Source organism: Palaemon carinicauda, unplaced genomic scaffold (genome assembly GCF_036898095.1).
Source record: "Palaemon carinicauda isolate YSFRI2023 unplaced genomic scaffold, ASM3689809v2 scaffold155, whole genome shotgun sequence".
NCBI lineage: Eukaryota > Metazoa > Arthropoda > Malacostraca > Decapoda > Palaemonidae > Palaemon > Palaemon carinicauda.
The window spans coordinates 154,400-173,574 of NW_027169092.1; the positions used below are offsets into that span (position 1 = coordinate 154,400).

Below are 19,175 nucleotides of genomic sequence, written 5' to 3' on the forward strand. Positions count from 1 at the left end.
GGACTCAACTGAGTTTACCAGTACCAGCCGTACTCGGTTGATTCCCTTGTCAGGCTGGGAGGAACGTAGAGAGGAGAGGCCCCCCCCCTTTTTTTTTTCTTTTGTTTGATGTCGGCTAACCCCCTAAAACTGGGGGAAGTGCCTTGGTATATGTATGTATGTGCCATTAGAAATTTACCATCAGGAGATCTTGAAAGCTTTAAATACTTATCGTAAAAAAAAAAAAAACCTGTTTAAAACTAAAAAATATTCCACAAATTTTCTACAATCGATCAATACTGTATGCTCGCTACACATTAGTATTTTCGTCTTCCTCTAAAATGCCCGACAACTCGAATTAGTTAACAGACTCACCTGATTGGAACGAAAAATTCTCCTTTATAATTCTTGCTCTTCGGTCGAGAGAGATCCACGAAATTCTTGAAGGCACCGTCGGGATCGCACGACATGTAGATTAGCCGATCCATGTTCTCGCACTTGCGGAGCGCTCTGATCACACTCTCGGCTGTTGGGAGATTGACACTTTGTTAGAATATAAAGTTTTACTGAATGTAGATGGCCACATCATACTATATATAAACCAGAGAAGTCAATGGTTTTAGACCTCTGCCAATAAAGATTGTCAATTAATCTACTTTATAATAATTTGCCAATGAAGAAAGTCAATATTTTACTACCATCTACAGACGAAGCTTTCTCGTTTTGATATATCAATTGTGAATTAATCTACTTTATAACAATTTGCCAACGAAGATCGTTCATATTTCACTCGCGTCTACAGACCTAGCTTTTCATTTTTGATATGTTGATTGTGAATTGTGAATTAACCACCTGTACTTTATAATAATTTGCCAATGAAGATCATTCATATTTCACTCGCGTCTACAGACATAGCTTTTCCTTTTTGATATGTTGATTGTGAATTGTGAATTAAACACCTGTACTTTATAATAATTTGCCAATGAAGATCGTTAATATTTTAGTACCGTCTACACACCAAGCTTCTCTTTTTCCATGTGCTGACCGTGAATGAATCCACAGTATATCACTATCAATAACTAGAATCTAGTAAATTCAATGGGTTTTTGCATAGCGTAATATCTATACGTTGTTAAAATCTGGCGAAAATCTGGCGAAAATCTGGCCAAGAAGTTCTGACATATTCCTGCTCACAGACAAATGAATATAAATATAAAAGCAGGTTACTTTACCAACCTCCTTGGTAGAGGTAATAAAAATAATTCTCACAAAGGATTTAATTGTTTGTAAATCAATTCTCCGGTTTCATAGGCATTTAACATCATATCACTATTGGAATTAATGCTTTCAGAAAGCCCAAAAGAGTCTCAAAATATCCAGAATACGAGAATAACAAAATCCAATGACTCACGCAGTCCGGCTCGTGGCGGATCGACGACTCCGACTGTCTTGTATTTGGCACATTACGCCAGCACCGCGTTCATGTTCACTTCCGCCTTCCCGGTGTAAATGGCGACGTTGTCCAGGCCGTTCAAATCTGCGTTGTGCCTGGCGTCCTAAGCAGCTTTCTTGACCATTTCGATGCCGTAGACTTTCAGGCATTTCTGAAGAGGGAATGTGGAAAACAAGATCACGTATGGGGAGAGATTTCAATTGAAAAATGGCTTCAATAAACTTATTATTATTATTTGATTGAAGATAATGGCTGCCTCAGTGACATTAATTGTTCTCTATAAGAAAGAGTCAAGATAAGAATATAGTGGCAAACCAATCAAGCAAAATTCAGGCCTATCCAAAACTTAACTAAGAAGTTTCTTTGATTTACAATGACCATGATTTGATGTTTCTTTGATTCACAATGACCAAAATTTGATGTTTCTTTGATTTAAACTGACTAAATTTTGATGTTTTTTTGACTATCCATGACCAAGATTTGATGTTTCTTTGATTTATAATGACCAAGATTTGATGTTTCTTTGATTTACAATGACAAATATTTGATATTTCTTTTATTTAAAATGACTAAATTTTGATGTTTCTTTGATTTACAATGACCAACCCTTGATAATTCTTTGATTTCCAATAACCTGAATTTCTTAATACTCTATTATTATTTTTATTATTAAAAAGAGAAGAATAACCAGCCCAATGAGTCAAGCTCAGCTCTTAACATTGACCTGTTGATACTCAAATAACAAAAGTTAAACTGGGATAACACAACATAAAAAACAAGGACAGATGAACTTACATCGGCCAGGGAAACTCCAATGGTGCCCGTGCCGCAGCAGATGTCGAGGATTACGGAGGTGCCGTCCAATTCAGAGAAGGACGCCACGGTCTCGTACAGCGCTTTGCATCCTTCGGTGTTGACCTGAAATTGTTTATTCTCGTCATGAGGAGAGTAATAGACGTGTACAATTAACCCTTTTACCACCAATACTATTTGGAACCTTCCCACCCTTAACCCCCCGGCGTTTTCCGTTTTCAAGCACGTTTTGCAATATTTTTTTTTTTAGATCGCGCTTACAGCCTTAATTTTTGTAATAGAGAGGTCAGGTTGGTCTCAATATTTTGAAAAATGCCTGAAGATTCTAATACAATTATCAAAAAAAAAAAAAAAAAAAAAAAAAGAAAAAAAAAAAAAAAAAAAAAAAAAATATATAAATATAATTTTTTTTGCAAGGACGTATCACTACGTCCATGGGGGTTAAAGGATGAGTTTTGTGAAACGTACCAGTATGTCCACTGGGGGTAGAAGGGTTAAGATCCTCAACTTAGAACCATTCGGAGATATAACTCAAATCCAACTGAAATCATTAAATCCCAGATCTAGTATAATGGAATAAAAGAATATTATGTAATTTAACCCTTTTACCCCCAAAGGACGTACCGGTACGTTTCACAAAACTCATCCCTTTACCCCCATGGACGTACCAGTATGTCCTTGCAAAAAACTGCTATTTACAATTTTTTTTTTCTTTTTTGATAATTTTTTGAGAAATTTCAGGCATTTTCCAAGAGAATGAGACCAACTTGACCTCTCTATGACAAAAATTAAGGCTGTTAGAGCAATTTGAAAAATATACACTGCAAAATGTGCTTGAATAAAAAATAACCCCTGGGGGTTAAGGGTTGGAAAGTTCCAAATAGGCTGGAGGTAAAAGGGTTAATATAGTCAGCAAAATGATATTTTAATTATAAAATAAATTTTTGAATATACTTACCCGGTGAATATATAATAGCTGCTACTCAGCGGCTCGACAGAAAACACACTCAAAAACTCGCGAGCGATCGCTATGAAGGTTGCGGGTGTGCCCACCAGCGCCACTATCGGCCAGATACCACTCTTGCATGTAAACAAACCCTTCAATTCTTCTCGTCCCACTGCGTCTCTATTGGGGAGGAAGGGAGGGCCTTTAATTTATATATTCACCGGGTAAGTATATTCAAAAATTTATTTTATAATTAAAATACAGTGAACCCTCGCTACTTCGCGGTTCGACCATCGCGGATTCACCACTTCGCGGATTTTTTCCATAACCCATATATATACAGTAATATATATATATATATATATATATATATATATATATACATATATATATATATATATGTATGCATGTATTTATGTATATATGTAGGTATGTATATGTGTATACATATAAATATATATATATATATATACACACACACACACACACACACATATATATATATATATATATATATATATATATATATATATATATATACATATATATATATATACATATATATATATATACATATATATATATATATATATATATATATATATATCTAAAGTAGGAAGATGTGATGTAGTTCTAAGGGAAAAGTATGGGAAATATGTCTGGGTAATAAGCAAAGCTCTACCTCCAGTTTGTTTCTTCATTATGATCAGAGATAAATGTAAACAAAACATTGGTTGCCATTTTTTATCGTGCTTTTTAGCATGTTTAGGAAATGCATGATATAAAATCACCTTTAATATTTGTGCCTGTTTTAGTTTAGGGTACTGTAGTACATGCATTGAGTGTTCTGTACATTAAAGGGTAGTTTGTTAACAGAACTACGTACAAGGGAAGGTTTTAAAAGTCTGAATATACATGTTGAATAAATAGGTAAATATGGTGTCACTACTTCGCGGATTTTCACCTATCGCGGCCGCGACTGGAACCTATCTACCGCGATAAACGAGGGTTCACTGTATCATTTTTAAATATTTAACTTAGCCGGTGAATATATAATAGCTGATTCACACCCAAGGTGGTGGGTAGAGACCAGAGTTAATTAAGTTTACAGCGTATAAGCTAAAAGTTTTTGACAGTTATCAATATAACAAAACCAAAATATATAGGTACCTGGTAAGGAAGTTGACTTCGATTACTCTGCCTTATAAGTCTGTCTTCCTCACGAAGCCCAGCGATCCTCTTAGGATGCTGAAAGACTCCCAGGAGCTGAAGTATTAAGGGCTGCAACCCATACAACAGGACCTCATCAAACCCCTAATCTGGGCGCTCTCAAAAAATGACTTTGACCACCCGCCAAATCAACCAGGATGCGAAAGGCTTCTTAGCCTTCCGTACAACCCAAAAAAACAATATTAAAAACATTTCAAGAGACAGATTAAAAAGGATATTGGAATTAGGGTAATGTAGTGGTAGAACCCTCACCCACTACTGCACTCGCTGCAACGAATGGACCCAGTGTGTAGCAGTCCTCGTAAAGAGTCTGGACATCTTTTAAGTAAAATGACGCGAACACTGACTTGCTTCTCCAAAAAGTCGCGTCCATCATACTTTGCAGAGATTTATTTTGCTTGAAGGCCACGGAGGTTGCTATATCTCTAACTTCGTGCGTCTTAACCTTAAGCAAACATCGGTCTTTCTCATTCAAGTGAGAATGAGCTTCTCGTATTAAAAAATCTGATAAAATATGACAAAGCATTCTTTGACATAGGCAATGAAGGTTTCTTAACTGAGTACCATAATGCCTCAGATTTACCTCGTAATGACTTAGTACGAGCTAAATAGAACTTAAGAGCTCTACAGGACATAATACTCTTTCCAGTTCGTTGCCTACGATCTCTGATAAGCAAGGAATATCAAAAGATTTAGGCCAAGGACGAGAAGGCAGTTCATTTTGGCCAGGAAACCAAGTTGAAGTGAACAAGTGGCTTTTTTCTGTAGGAAAGCCGATGTTCTTACTGAAGGCATGAAGTTCACTGACCCTTTTAGCCGAAGCCAAGCACACTAGGAAAAGTGTCTTGAGGGTGAGATCCTTCAGGGAGGCTGAATGTAATGGCTCAAACCTGTCTGACATGAGGAACCTTAGGACCACGTCTAAGTTCCATCCAGGAGTTGCCAAACGACGTTCCTTAGAGGTCTCGAAAGACTTAAGGAGATCTTGGAGATCTTTATTGTTGGAAAGATCTAAGCCTCTATGTCGAAAGACCAAAGCCAACATGCTCCTGTAGCCCTTAATCGTGGGAGCTGAAAGGGAGCGAACCTTTCTCAGATGTAAAAGAAAATCTGCGATTTGGGCTACAGAGGTACTGGACGAGGACACAGATGCTGACTTGCACCAGTCTCGAAAGACTTCCCACTTCGACTGGTATACTCTAATGGTAGAAGCTCTCCTAGCTCTTGCAATCGCACTGGCTGCCTCCTTTGAAAAGCCTCGAGCTCTTGAGAGTCTTTCGATAGTCTGAAGGAAGTCAGACGAAGAGCGGGGAGGCTTTGATGGACATTCTTTACGTGGGGCTGATGTAACAGATCTACCCTTAGAGGAAGACTTCTTGGAAAGTCTACCAGCCATTGAAGTACCTCGGTGAACCACTCTCTCGCGGGCCAGAGGGTAGCAACCAACGTCAACCTTGTCCCTTCGTGAGAGGCGAACTTCTGCAGTACCTTGTTGACTATCTTGAATGGTGGGAATGCATATAAGTCCAGAAAAGACCAATCCAGTAGAAACGCGTCTATGTAGATTGCTTCTGTATCTAGGACTGGAGAGCAATAGATTGGTAACCTTTTGGTCAACGAGGAGGCAAAGAGGTCTATGGTGGGTTGACCCCAAGTAGCCCAAAGACTCTTGCCCACGTCCTTGTGGAGGGTCCATTCCGTGGGTATCACCTGACCCCTCCGACTGAGACAGTCTGCCAAGACGTTCAAGTCCCCCTGGATGAATCTCGTCAACAGGGAGATGCCTCGAATTCTTGACCATAAGAGAAGGTCCCTTGCGATCTCGAGCAGCGTGAAGGAGTGTGTGCCTCCTTGCTTGGAGATGTACGCCAAAGCTGTGGTGTTGTCTGAGTTGACCTCTACCACTTAGTTTCGAAGAAGCTTTCGAATATCATCAAGGCCAAGTGGACTGCTAATGGCTCCTTGCCGTTGATGTGCATGCTCTTCTGACTTGAGGTCCACAGACCCGAGCATTCCCGACCGTCCAGGGTCGCAACCCCAACCCAAATCCGACGCGTCGGAGAACAACGCGTGGTTTGGGTTCTTGACTGCTAGGGATAGTCCCTCTCTCAGACTGATATTGCTGTCCCACCATTTAGGGCATGCCTTCACTGGTTCGGAGACTGGGAATGATACCGTCTCTAAAGTCTTGTCCTAGTTCTAGTGAGAGGCTAGATGGAACCGGAGAGGCAGAAGGTGTAGTCTCCCTAGTGAGACAAACTGCTCCAGGGATGAGAGAGTCCCTACGAGACTGTTCCAACTCCTGACTGAACAAACGTTATCTTTTCAGCATTAGTTGGACTTCGAGCAGGGCTTGTTCTAATCGGTGGCAGACGGAAAAGCCCGAAAAAAACTGGACTGCGAATCTCCATCCCCAAATATAGAATAATCTGGGATGGGATCAGTAGGGACTTTTAGGTTGACCAAAAGTCCCAACTCCCTGGCCAGACTCAACGTCCAATGTAGATCCTGCAGACAGCGAAGACTGGACGATGCTCTGAGAAGCCAGTCTTCCAAGTACAGGGAGGCTCGGATCCCCGATAGATGGAGGGATTTTGCCACATTCCTCATGAGCCTTGTAAACACGAGAGGAGCAGGACTGAGGCCAAAGCACAGGGCTCGAAACTGGTACCCCACATTCCTGTAAACAAACCTCAGAAACGATTGGGAATCCGGGTGTATAGGAATGTGGAAGTATGCCTCCTGAAGGTCGAGAGAGACCATCCAGCCGCCTTCCATTAATGCTGTCAAGACAGCCTGGTAGACTAAGTTTGTCTTGACAATGAACACATTGAGCGCACTTGCCTCTTACGTACTCCTGCAGTGAACATGGCTGCCAGATCATTGGAGCCATCCCTGAGGAACATGTTCCTGCAGAGAACGTGGCTGTCAGATCATTGGAGCCATCCCTGAAAGCCTTGTTTATGCATGACATAATTGTACAGCAAAACTTCAAACGCTCGAAAAAAGACTCCTAACAGGAGATGGTCTAGCTCTGAAGTCGACCATAAAATCTAGGAGCGTCTCATGGCCAGGCGCCAGGGAGAGTCTATGAGTGTCATATCAGACTCTCGCTCTATAAGCCAGCTTAAAAGTAGGGAAAGCAAAGGCTGTCTCCCCCAAACTCCTCCTGGTGATAAACCAGTCGCCTAGCAAACGTAAAGCTCTCTTAGAAGAGCTAGAGAGCACTAGCTTATAAAAACAACGGTTTCGAAGTAGCTAGGCCTAGTGTAAACTCTGACGTTTAGGCGAACGAGGAGCAGCAGTTACAAAAAGATCTGGACAAAGATCCTTAAAAATCAGTATGATTTATTTAAAGTCCATAGAGAGCTAAGCAGCTTTAGGCTCCTCTCCGTCTGACAGAGTCCTCAAGGGAATATCAGTAGGAGGGGGAACAGCAACTTCCTCATCTGAAGGAATCTTGTCCGACAATAGCCGAGTCTCAAGCAAGGGAGAGACCTGCCGTGGTGTCAATGCTTGACAAGCAGAGTCCACACGCACTGGTGCATTAGTAGCGGACCAGGACGCAACGTCATGTAACTGCTTAACAGTCTGTGAACTGTCAACAACAACAGGTGCGGGAGGACGCTGGGCGTCCACTCGAGACTGTTTTGACTGCCTAGTCTGAGCAGTCAAAACAACTCTAGACTGCGGTAGTTGACGCTCAGCGTCAAAACAAGTCAACTCCGCTGGTTGGCGAACGTCCTGAACGTCAACAGGAGCATTAGGAAGCAGCCTAACGTCCAAATGCGGCTGAAAGCCAACACGTGACCGCATCGAGTGAGGCTCTACATATCGTGACTGACGTGACTTAGCTACGCCAACGTCAACAGGACGCACAAAGGTTCGTTTGGGCGGCTGAAGGCCAGGATCTCGATGAGATAAACGGCTAGGATCAACGTGAACCTTATCGGCAGAATAGTCTTCCATAAGAGAGGCAAGCTTATTCTGCATGTCTTGCCGTACAACTCATTTAGGAACAACGGGAATGGTTGCGGTAAGAGACGAGGGTAACGTCTGTGACTGCAAAACCTTGCCTACATAAAGACTCTCGGAGCCTGTGTTACGTTTTTGTTTAGGCGGCGAGCAGTCTTCCGATGACTGCATAGTGTCAGAGCTGTCCTAATAGTTAAAACCAGGACGCTGGACCTGTTCTGAAAGGACTGACTTTCGCTTAAAGGGCCTCGAAACCTTGTTCCACGGTTTCTTATGCGAAAAGCCTTCGGATGACGAGGAGAAAATCGTCTCTCTCGTCTAATGGTAGGGGCGATCTTGGTGAGATACGCCTGATACCATAGAGGGAATGTCTGTTCGCTGATCAAGGCCTCTCGAACCCATAAGTCGTACGACATTACTTCTCCCCTGGGCTTGGGCTTGGGAGCTTGCAAGAGGTCCCGGACTAGGCGAACGACAGGCACGAACAGATGAACCCTCGGTCGCAACACTGATAACACTTTGCGCAATATCACTTTATCACTACGATTTTCTGTTTTGCACTTATTTCACTGAAATCGAATTTTTTAACAATTCACATTAGGTATGAATAAAACTGATTTCTACCTGAAGCACGCAATTCTACCCTCATCAAAAGGTTATAATTGCGAAATCAGTCGTATAATGTAAGCACATTAAAACAAGCAAAAAAAAAACAGTAAACATATTTTAAGATAAAAAGATCAGTGGCTGGGAAGGAGACTTAACACTAGTTCATTCAAAACTACGTTTTCAATCTCTCACCGTACAGTGCCTTGGGACGAGAATAAAAACTAAAAACGTTTTATCCTTTCTCCCCGTACAGAGACTAGGGACGAGAGTAAAAAGCTGACTCGAGAACAACGTTACACGCTTGGGACGAGAATAAAGATCGGAACGTTCTCTCTCCTCTCTCTCTCTCCGTCTCTATCTCTCTCTCTCTCTTGATTTCGCCCGAAGAGAAGAGCCCACTTACCTTTCGTCAATAAACAGGTTATTTGACCAAAGGAAAAAACTGAAAGGTTTTTCAATTAAAAAGTTCCTTTAAAATAGTATTTAAAACATTTAAGCTTTGAAAGAAAAATGAACAAAACGTCAGAATCGATTTACTCTTTCTGCAAAGTGAAACCGTGATACTCTCTCTCTCTATCGTAACAAAGAGCGCAAACTGCGTAGCATAAATAAACTAAACGTTAGTTCATCTTTGAAACAGTACGAAGACTATTCAAAGAAAAAAACTTTCATAAAATATTTACTAAAAAAATTTCATTTAATAAGTTTTAAATCATTAGTTCTGTAAAAGTTATTTACGATTGAAAAGGGCTCAACGTTGTTTAACTTCGGTTTCCAAGTTAGGACCGCCTACTCTCAGGAAAGGTCGCATATAAACAAATCATTAAAATTTATTTTGATGTTTATTATAAATGGAAAGCTAATCGAAGAGGCCTAATAAAGGCGGTTGAGATATAAAATATATAGAGGAAAATCTATAATTAATTTATAACGTGATAAGATAATTGCTAAAAGCCTAAAACACACTTCCGTCTAAGGGAAGAGTCGGCCATTTAAAAGTCAAAGAAAGTCCATACTCTCTCTCTTGTCATCAAAAATTAAATCTATCCAAAAACGAGTTCAAGATTTTAGATGAAGATAAAACAGCTGCACTGCGAAAGCTCAAACCAAAATGAAGAACTTCACCAAAAAATTTGAGAAAAAAATCCAGGTTCTACAGCGAGTAATGATACGTCTTGTCGTCAAGGTCGACAGAGAAGAATTGAAGGGTTTGTTTACATGCAAGAGTGGTATCTGGCCGATAGTGGCGCTGGTGGGCACACCCGCAACCTTCATAGCGATCGCTCGCGAGTTTTTGAGTGTGTTTTCTGTCGAGCCGCTGAGTAGCAGCTATTATATATTCACCGGCTAAGTTAAATATTTAAAAATGACAAATTCGAAGATAATTTGTATTTTTCCTAACCATACAAACCTTAGCTATTTACAAAGGGTATTACTTTTAGCGTAGCTGAAATGGCGAGCCATTAGAATTTAACGAGGGTGTATTACCCCCGCGCTAGTTAGCGGGGGGGTAGGGGAGTGGTAGCTAGCTACCCCTCCTCCCCCTCACACACACGTGAATACTCACTTTCACTTAGAGGTAGGACTTGTCTTGGGGGACAGGGCTGGCGGGCAAATATGTGTAAATAGCTAAGGTTTGTATGGTTAGGAAAAATACAAATTATCTTCGAATTTGTCATTTGTTCCGTAACCGAAATACAAACCACGCTATTTACAAAGGGTGACTTATCCCTTAGGAAGGGTGGAAAGTCCCCAGCCATACTGGCTTTGGCTTTACCCGGGGACTCAGAATCCGAGTGAATCGCACTCGAGAAAAGGAGTCCCTGCACCTCACAAGTTCCTTGCTCCGCAAGGAACCATGTGGCCTACGTAAGCTTGTGTGTGAAGGAAGAAGTGTGACTCGTCCTAGGCAGTTGACCTGGAGTTCCAGAAGGAACTCTGGGTTAGGACGTTCCCAATACCACCTCGTCAGGGTATGGGGGACGCGACAGTATTGACTCGATACTCGGAACACAAGGAAGCATGGTTTACCTGCAGAGGTTCGAGGTCAGCTATGCAGAGACCAGGATGCTGCTTCCCCGTAGAGGGGATGATGAAGAAAGAAGTAAGGGCCAGACATACTTCTTTCGTTCATGCAGACTAAAACCTGATAACAATGCCCTCAACCTTCTGCTACCTGTCCAAAAGGGAGCCTGAGGTTAGACCAGCTGTTGTGTAGCCACCGCAGAGCGATAGAAAACGTATCGAGACTCCTGTGGGTCACGCCCTGCAGGAAGCGGGCTGCGAAGGTCATCAGACACTTCCAGACTCCAGCTTGTAGCACCTGCGTCACAGAGTAGTATTACTTGAAGACAAGGGACGTTGCGATGTATCCAACATCGTGCTGTAGGGCGACATGACGGGGGAGGGTCTGAAGACAGGACGAGATGAATGTCCTTGAGTCCGGGCTGAAGAGGTATACTGGTGACTCTCCCCCCATGTCCTCCTTGTGTTCCCAAATCGGCTGCAACTGAGGACAAACTGCAGCTGTTCCCAGCGCTAACCTCTCGATTCCTTACTGGCAAGAAAGAGAAGGTCTTGGGACATCAGACACAGAATGGAGACTCGAAATCTTGAATGAATCGGACCGAAGGGCCGGGACCCTCAGATTCTGAGTCTAGCCAACAACTCAGGAGCGAGCCTGAATGTTGCCTTCCCCTCTTCCTTAGAAAGGGGGGAGTAGTAAGAGACCAAGAAGATTGCTTACACACTGGCCGTGGCCAGAGTGAGCAGAAGACCCAAGGCTGAATACAATCCGAGGCCTGTCGTAAAAGGGGTCTTGAGAAGATCTCTTAAAGGACTAAAAGTCCGAGCCATGCTCCAAGTTGGAGGTCTTCCTCCGACTAGGGCAGGGACGATCGTAGCTTCGCTTGAGCGAGGATAGATCCAGCGGGCAGGAAAGTTATCCCTTTAAGCCTGAAGGTCAGGGAAAGGCTGAGCGACAGGCTTCATTGCCGAGAGCGAAAGGAGTTTCCTCCCGCCGAAAGGCAATAAGACTGTTATTGCTGGAGAAGAGGCCTCAAGGGAAGGGGTGTATCTCCCACGGCACCAACCACCTTAGACTCTTCACTTTGCCTGGGAGACCCCTGTGGATGACTATCGCAGATGACGCGACCTCCGTACCGCGACTGTAGCGGGTTGTCTCTTCTAGAGGAGGAAGCGTATTGTCTCCAGGCATGAAGCCGAAGCGACGTCCCGGTTCGGGAGAGATGTCGCAGTGTGGTTGCTTGAGTAGTCTGCGCCGTGGGAGAAGCTCTCCCGGGAGTTCCGTCAGGGGAAGCAGAGGGTCCAGAAACCGTTCTGCGCGTAGTCCCAGTGGAGCTCTCCCATTGAAAGGTTGACAGACAACCTGGTCTTGTTGAGGCCCATTGTCCGCAGACAAAAAGGAGGGAAGACGCAGGCGTCGAAGTTGTCCCACCATCACCGGAATGCATCTTGCCAGTGTCTCGGGGACTGAGACTGGGGGGAAGACTAGCGGAAGCTTGAGGTTCCAAGCTGTCGCGATCAGGTCCCCCAGACCAGCACTTGCTGGTTACCCAAGGTCAAAGACCCCTAGGTACACTCTCTCTATGAGGCTCTGCTCGGATAGTCTGAGAGAAACATTCCCCTGCCTGGAATGAGAGAGCCGATGGTGGTATTGAGAGAATCTCAATCATCCCGGTATCTCTACTGCAAGATGTGAAGGTGTGAAAATGCGTCCCCTGCTGGTTAGAATGAAGTCGACGCGCAACGGGGACACTCGGCAGTAGCTGTAGGATCTGAAGAGGGGCCAGACTAAGGTCCCTAAGCCTGCCTGAATGATGGAGAGGTATCCTTCAGGTCTTGACCATAGGCCTGGACCGGAACATGCGCCCCCCCCCTTTCCTTTGACGAGTCCGAGAACCGCATCAAGAATGTGGGGAAAGGACGAGAATATCCACTACCATCAAGAGGCTCCATAGGTCAACACCCATTGCAGGTCTAATAGTTCCGCTGGTCCCATAGGGCCAGGGAGTCCGGTTAAACATGCCTGAAGCCACCGGAACTTGGATCGCCCCACATGGAACTTATCCTGAGGCGACCGTTCGGACTATAGACGGGTCAATGAGGAAAGAAGAACTAGGAAACGTTCCAAGGTAGGGCTGAAAGCTCTGCTTGACTGAGAACAGGTACTGCGACTCTCCTCAGTCTTGCCACAGTCAACCGAAAGGAAGGCTCGGAGGATGTGGTAACAGAATCTGGCGTCCCCAGGTGGTCACCCATCCAAGTACCGACGTTGCTTAACCTTGCTGGATGGACGAGAAGCGGGGTTTCCAATGTGGTAAGGCGGTTGACTCAATATCATGGCCAGATACTCCAGATGTTGAGGCAGAGGAAGAGAAGGCTCCAAGCAAAATACAATGAGCCCACACTCCTGGTAAGCATCCGGAAGCTTGTCCCGGCGCTGAAGAAGGTCGAAACCCGAGCCTACAGGAGTTGACCAGCCCTCCAAACAGCAGAGGGAGCGGAAGCCTGCCCCTGAGCGGCCAAGAGGAAGGCAGGGAGAGTTCTCTGGGGAAACAAACCTGCTATGCCACGGCGGGATAGCCACACTGCATCATAAGCAGGAATACTTGCAGACTAGGCTGAATTCGACGAGCACCCTGGAAGATGGATGGAATGGAAACTGAAAGTACCCGTCCTTCCGATCCAGGGATTTTAAGGAGTCCTGTCGCCTCGTTACCAGTCTGATCGATTCTGCTGGCCGAAGTTTGTTCGACAAACTTGATCTGGGCTGAGAGGTCGACTGTGGACATCCCCTCTCAGATCCTTCCTTACAAGAAAGGATCGACTGAGGGGGCCGGGGGTGAAGCCGTCGATGATCCTAAGGAAGACCTTCGCCTAAGGTATGGATCATTCTGCCCAACCGGGCAATTCTGCTGACGCTATGGCATAGAGGTTCAGAGACACTGAATTCGCTGACAGAGACGGCAGGCGCGATATCCTTGGCTACTCACAGAGAATATGCGGGAATGGGCATCGGGAAGCTGTCATTCGGATGAGTAACCTTAAGCATCCTCCCAGCGAAAAACCTGCAATCCTAGAGTTCGTGAACTCCTTTTAGGACTATGCCCCCCCGGGGGAGTCTCCCGTGCCATCTGTTCCTGACAGGAGGAAACTGCAATTGGACACCTTGTCCCAGTTGTCGTAGCCGATAACTTAGGCCGACGTGGTTGAAAGAAAAGGCGCTGGAGCCCTGCAGAGTCTGGAAGAAAGCGCCTTGGAGGAGTGAAACCGGAAGTCGATTTACTCCGCACAGCAGCTGTCTAAGTCTCTGTCCTTGGGCACAAACAAACTCTTCTCAAGGATGGAAGGGTGTCTGAGGTCGTCGACCTCCACAGATGAGACACCCGAAGGAAGCCCTCAGTCAGCGCGTCCAGATGGTACAACATCGAGCTTGTCCGCAAGTTAGATACTAACGACGAAAGGCCAAGGTGCCTGAGCTCGAGAGGAGGAAAGTACCCTTGATCTTCCTGTAGCTTCCTTGAACCAAACCTCGGGCCGTAACCGAGGAGGGAAAGAACCTGGTAAGCTCCCAGAGGAAGAGGTAAGCAGTCACCCCTTGTCCGATGGAGAAATCTCGAACGGAAAGCCCCCCCCCCCCCCCCCAAAAATCCTTCCAGGGAATGACGGGGAAGGGCTAACCCAGGTTCAGGAATAGAGGAGTGTTGTTCAGATCTCTCTTAAGTTTCTCCTATTCTGCAAGTGCCATGCTCTGTGTTTACGGGGTGAGACAGTGTTCTGGAAATACGCTCCAGAAGAACTCGCCAGGCTGGTCATGCTGCGAAAACCCCATTGGGAATCGTGGTCGCAATTGCTCTGGAGCTCGCGCGACGGGAATTCCTGGTGGTCGGCGGGCGATAACCCATAGACGAGCAATGGATACTGCAAGAAAATAAGCCGACATTTGTGCGAAGAAACACTGTAGGTTCGCGCGACGGAACATCATCCGTCTGCGCGATGGAAAAAAACCGTTGGTTCACGCGTGGGCGAACATTGGAGAGCATGAGCGTGGCCGTGCGGTTGCACGGGCGAGTGGTCGTGCGGTTGTACGGGCGAGCGGTTGCACGGGCGCGCAGGCGAGCGGTCGCGCGGGCGCGCAGGCGAGCGGGCGCGCAGGCGAGCGAGTCCGAGGCGGCGAACGCAAGCGTTAGCGCGATGGCGAGGAAACGCGCTGCCGCGTGGGCGAGGAGGACTGCTGGCGATATGGATCAACAAGCGATCGGTGGTGAGCGCTAACTCACAGGTTGGTGATGGTGTTGTGATATGCCGACGCGATGGTCGAGCAGTATGCGCAGGTGAGCGATCGTGTGAAGGTGAGCGATCGCGAGCAGTGATCAGCATGCGCAGGGTCGCGCGATGGTGGTCAGCATGCCAGGGTCGCGCGATGGTGGTCAGCATGCCAGGGTCTCGCGATGGTGGTCAGCATGCCAGGGTCTCGCGATGGCGATCAGCATGCGCAGGTTGGTGGTCGCGCGATGGCGAACAGCCTCTGCAGGTGGGCGATCGCGTGATGGCGAACAGCATACGCAGTTGAGGGTCGCGCGATGGTGATCAGCATGCGCAGGGTTGAGCGATGGTGATCAGCATCCGCAGGTGTGCGGTCGCGCGATGGCGATCAGCATCCGCAGTTGAGGGTCGTGCGATGGCGATCAGCATCCGCAGTTGAGGGTCGTGCGATGGCGATCAGCATCCGCAGTTGAGGGTCGCGCGATGGCGATCAGCATCCGCAGGTGAGGGTCGCGCGATGGCGATCAGCATCCGCAGTTGAGGGTAGCGCGATGGTGATCAGCATCCGCAGTTTGAAGGTCGCGCGATGGCGATCAGCATCCGCAGTTGAGGGTCGCGCGATGGCGATCAGCATCCGCAATTTGAAGGTCGCGCGATGGCGATCAGCATCCGCAGTTTGAGGGTCGCGCGATGGCGATCAGCATCCGCAGTTTGAGGGTCGCGCGATGGCGATCAGCATCCGCAGTTTGAGGGTCGCGCGATGGCGATCAGCATCCGCAGTTTGAGGGTTGCGCGATGGCGATCAGCATCCGTAGTTGAGGGTCGCGCGATGGTGATCAGCATGCGCAGGTGAGCTAGTAGCTGGCGAACCATGTTCCTTCAGAAGTGTTGGAGAACGTTGGCGCGCCGGCTGTAACACACATGGGCGATCCGGAGATCGCTGATGAGCTGATGATCGCTGGCGAGCTGATGATCGCTGACGAGCTGATGATCGCTGACGAGCTGATGATCGCTGACGAGCTGATGATCGCTGACGAGCAGAAGGCTACGCGTGGAAGCCTGCGCAAAGAAGAAGAGTCCTTGACCCCGACCTGAACCGAAGTTCTAGATCGCGAGGGCGAACGTGGGCGCACAGGGCACGTAACAGGAACCAACAGGAACCGCAGGGAAGATCATCTTTAAAGCGCTGACGAACAGGAGAGCGCTGATGAGCAGAAGGGCGCGCAGGGAAACCCTGACACGCAAGGGAAGAACCCCCGTGGGGGCAACCCTTTGCCCCGAAGGGATCGTTGTCCGCCGGGAGACTGATGTCCGTCGGAAGACCGCTGTCCGTCGGGCAGACCGTTGTCCGTCGGGAAGACCGTTGCCCGTCGGAAGACGAGATCAGACTGCTGTCCATCTGCACCAAGGCGGAAGATCGAAAAAAAGGAGTTGTAGGCTGCAAACGGAGATCCAAAAAGGCGCCTCAAGCACCCTTATAGGGAGATGAGAGGCCCTTACGACGAGGCGGACGGTGGGCCTTACGGCGAGGGAGGCCAATAGCAACGGCAACAGAAGAAACCTCCGAAGAGGAGTCTCTATGAGTGTACTCTCTCGCGAACGAAAGAGAAACACTTCGTAGGAGAGACTGGTCAGCCAGTGACCTAAAAGGAGCAATCCTCCGAAGAGGAGCTCCTGCAGTTGCCCAGCCCCTTGAGCGAAACTGCAGGTGCGACCGCTCAGCACCAAGAGCATAGTCGCACGAAAAAAAGGCAAGAGAAGAACCCCCCAAAAGGGGAAAAACTCAAGCCTGGACAGGAAAAACTTCCCTCGGAAGGAAAGTTATCCGCCCAAGGAGGCAAGCCTCCTGACTGTTCTAAAATGAACTGGAGAGCTGTCCGTCGACACGGGAGTACTACCAGTAGAAGGAGAGACGCCCCTGACGAAAATACAAGGGGGGAGGCAGCAACAGCCGAATCCCCAGGACTCCACCAGACAGCTCACACTGTTGCTATATTACAGAAACGAACTATATCGGTAACTGTAAATAAATAAAACAAATAATATTAGTACACATTCATTCCCCCGGGAAGGCTCCGAAGAGGAATCCCGAGGAAAAGGAACAAGAATTACACAACAGGCACGTGCCCTCACAACCACTTACACTCGCGGAAGGAGAGCTGTAACCAAAACAGAATTATAACAATTATAATTATGTAACTATGTAATTATGTAATTTAAAAATGAATGAACACTAAAGAAAGAACGAAAACCCCGAAAGGAATCGTTCTAAACAAAAAACAACTACAATTAGATTCATAACTAATTGATACAAACGTACGGCGTAGCAACCCCCCACACAGAAAGGAAGCTAGGCTACAAGGGCGTAGTAACACGTAGTAAAAGGGTGAACGACCTCAAGAGAGAGAGAGAGAGAGAGAGAGAAAGACATAAGTCAAACTCGATCGCCACCCATAAAATACGCCGTGGTGGCCTAACTGCCGAGGCCTCCACGTAGATATCGTACACTACACACACACATCTGAAAAGGAAACTTACTTATTTCTATACTCAAATATATATACAAACATGAAAACATGTTTACATATATATTGAGTAAATGAAAAGTAAGCGATTAAGTAAAGACAAAACAGACAATGGCTGCCAAGCGAGGACCAAGACAGAGACGTCTGTCACAGTCCGAGCCAAAAGATAAAGTGAGTATTCACGTGTGTGTGAGGGGGAGGAGGGGTAGCTAGCTACCACTCCCCTACCCCCCCCCGCTAACTAGCGCGGGGGGGTAATACACCCTCGTTAAATTCTAATGGCTCGCCATTTCAGCTACGCTAAAAGTAATACCCTTTGTAAATAGCGTGGTTTGTATTTCGGTTACGGAACAAATGATAATTTAATAACCTGAAATTCAATTTGTGTAAAACGAGACTTCGTTGAATTTTGCAGCTGGAAATCATAGGCATGGATTTCAGATTAGGCCTACCCTAAGCCAAAATTTAATAAAATTATATCTACAATTATATCTGTATACAGTGTTATTCAACAGTCGTGTCTTTGCACTTCATGCCAGTCAAGTGTAACACAGCATGAGAATGTTGAGATGGATGTGAGGGGTGACAAGGAGAGATAAGATACGGAATGAGGTAATTAGGGGTACCACAGGAGTTAGAGAACTATCAGATAAGATCCAAGAAAGTAGACTGAGGTGATATGGTCATGTCATGAGAAGAGATGAACAGTATATTGGAAGGAGAGTGATGGAAATGGAGGTACAGGGAACGAGAAGGAGAGGGAGACCAAAGCGAAGGTGGATGGACTGTATCAAGGATGACCTTCGATCAAAGGGATTAACCGGTGATGAAGTGTGGGACAGAGGTAGATGGAGAAAGCTGACCAGAAACATCGACCCCACATAGAAGTGGGAAAAGATGCAGACAAAGAAGAAGAAGAAGAAGGTATCTACAAGCAATTTGACATACAACCGGCTTCTTAAAAACCATCAAATTTGTAAGCTGAGGACCTGTATTGAAAATTCTCACTCGTCGCATCTCAACACCTGAAATCAACGAGTCAACGTGCAGAGATATCTCTCGGGCGTTACGTACCTGGAAGAAGGACTCGCAGGAGATGTGGAGCGTCTTGCCGAGGACCGTCTCGGTGATGTACTCCTCCCCCCACAGATGCTCGAACTCGATATCTTTCGGACCCGGTTCTCTGAAATCAGAATAAAACGTTATTTAAAATATCTTATTTTAATTGTTCAATACTTCTTGTATTATTAAAATGTATGTTTTTAAAATATCTCATAATTGTTCACTACTCAGTCTATTTTTTTTCCTTATTTGCTTTCCACACTGGGCTATTTTTCCCTGTTGGAGCCTTTTCTTT

General features: G+C 46.0%; 1 pseudogene; it reads right to left on the minus strand.

Moving 5' to 3' along the window:
• Positions 1-2,101: 2,101 nt before the first annotated feature.
• LOC137635648 (tRNA (uracil-5-)-methyltransferase homolog A-like) overlaps positions 2,102-19,175 on the minus strand; it is a 50,071-nt pseudogene continuing 32,997 nt past the window's right edge.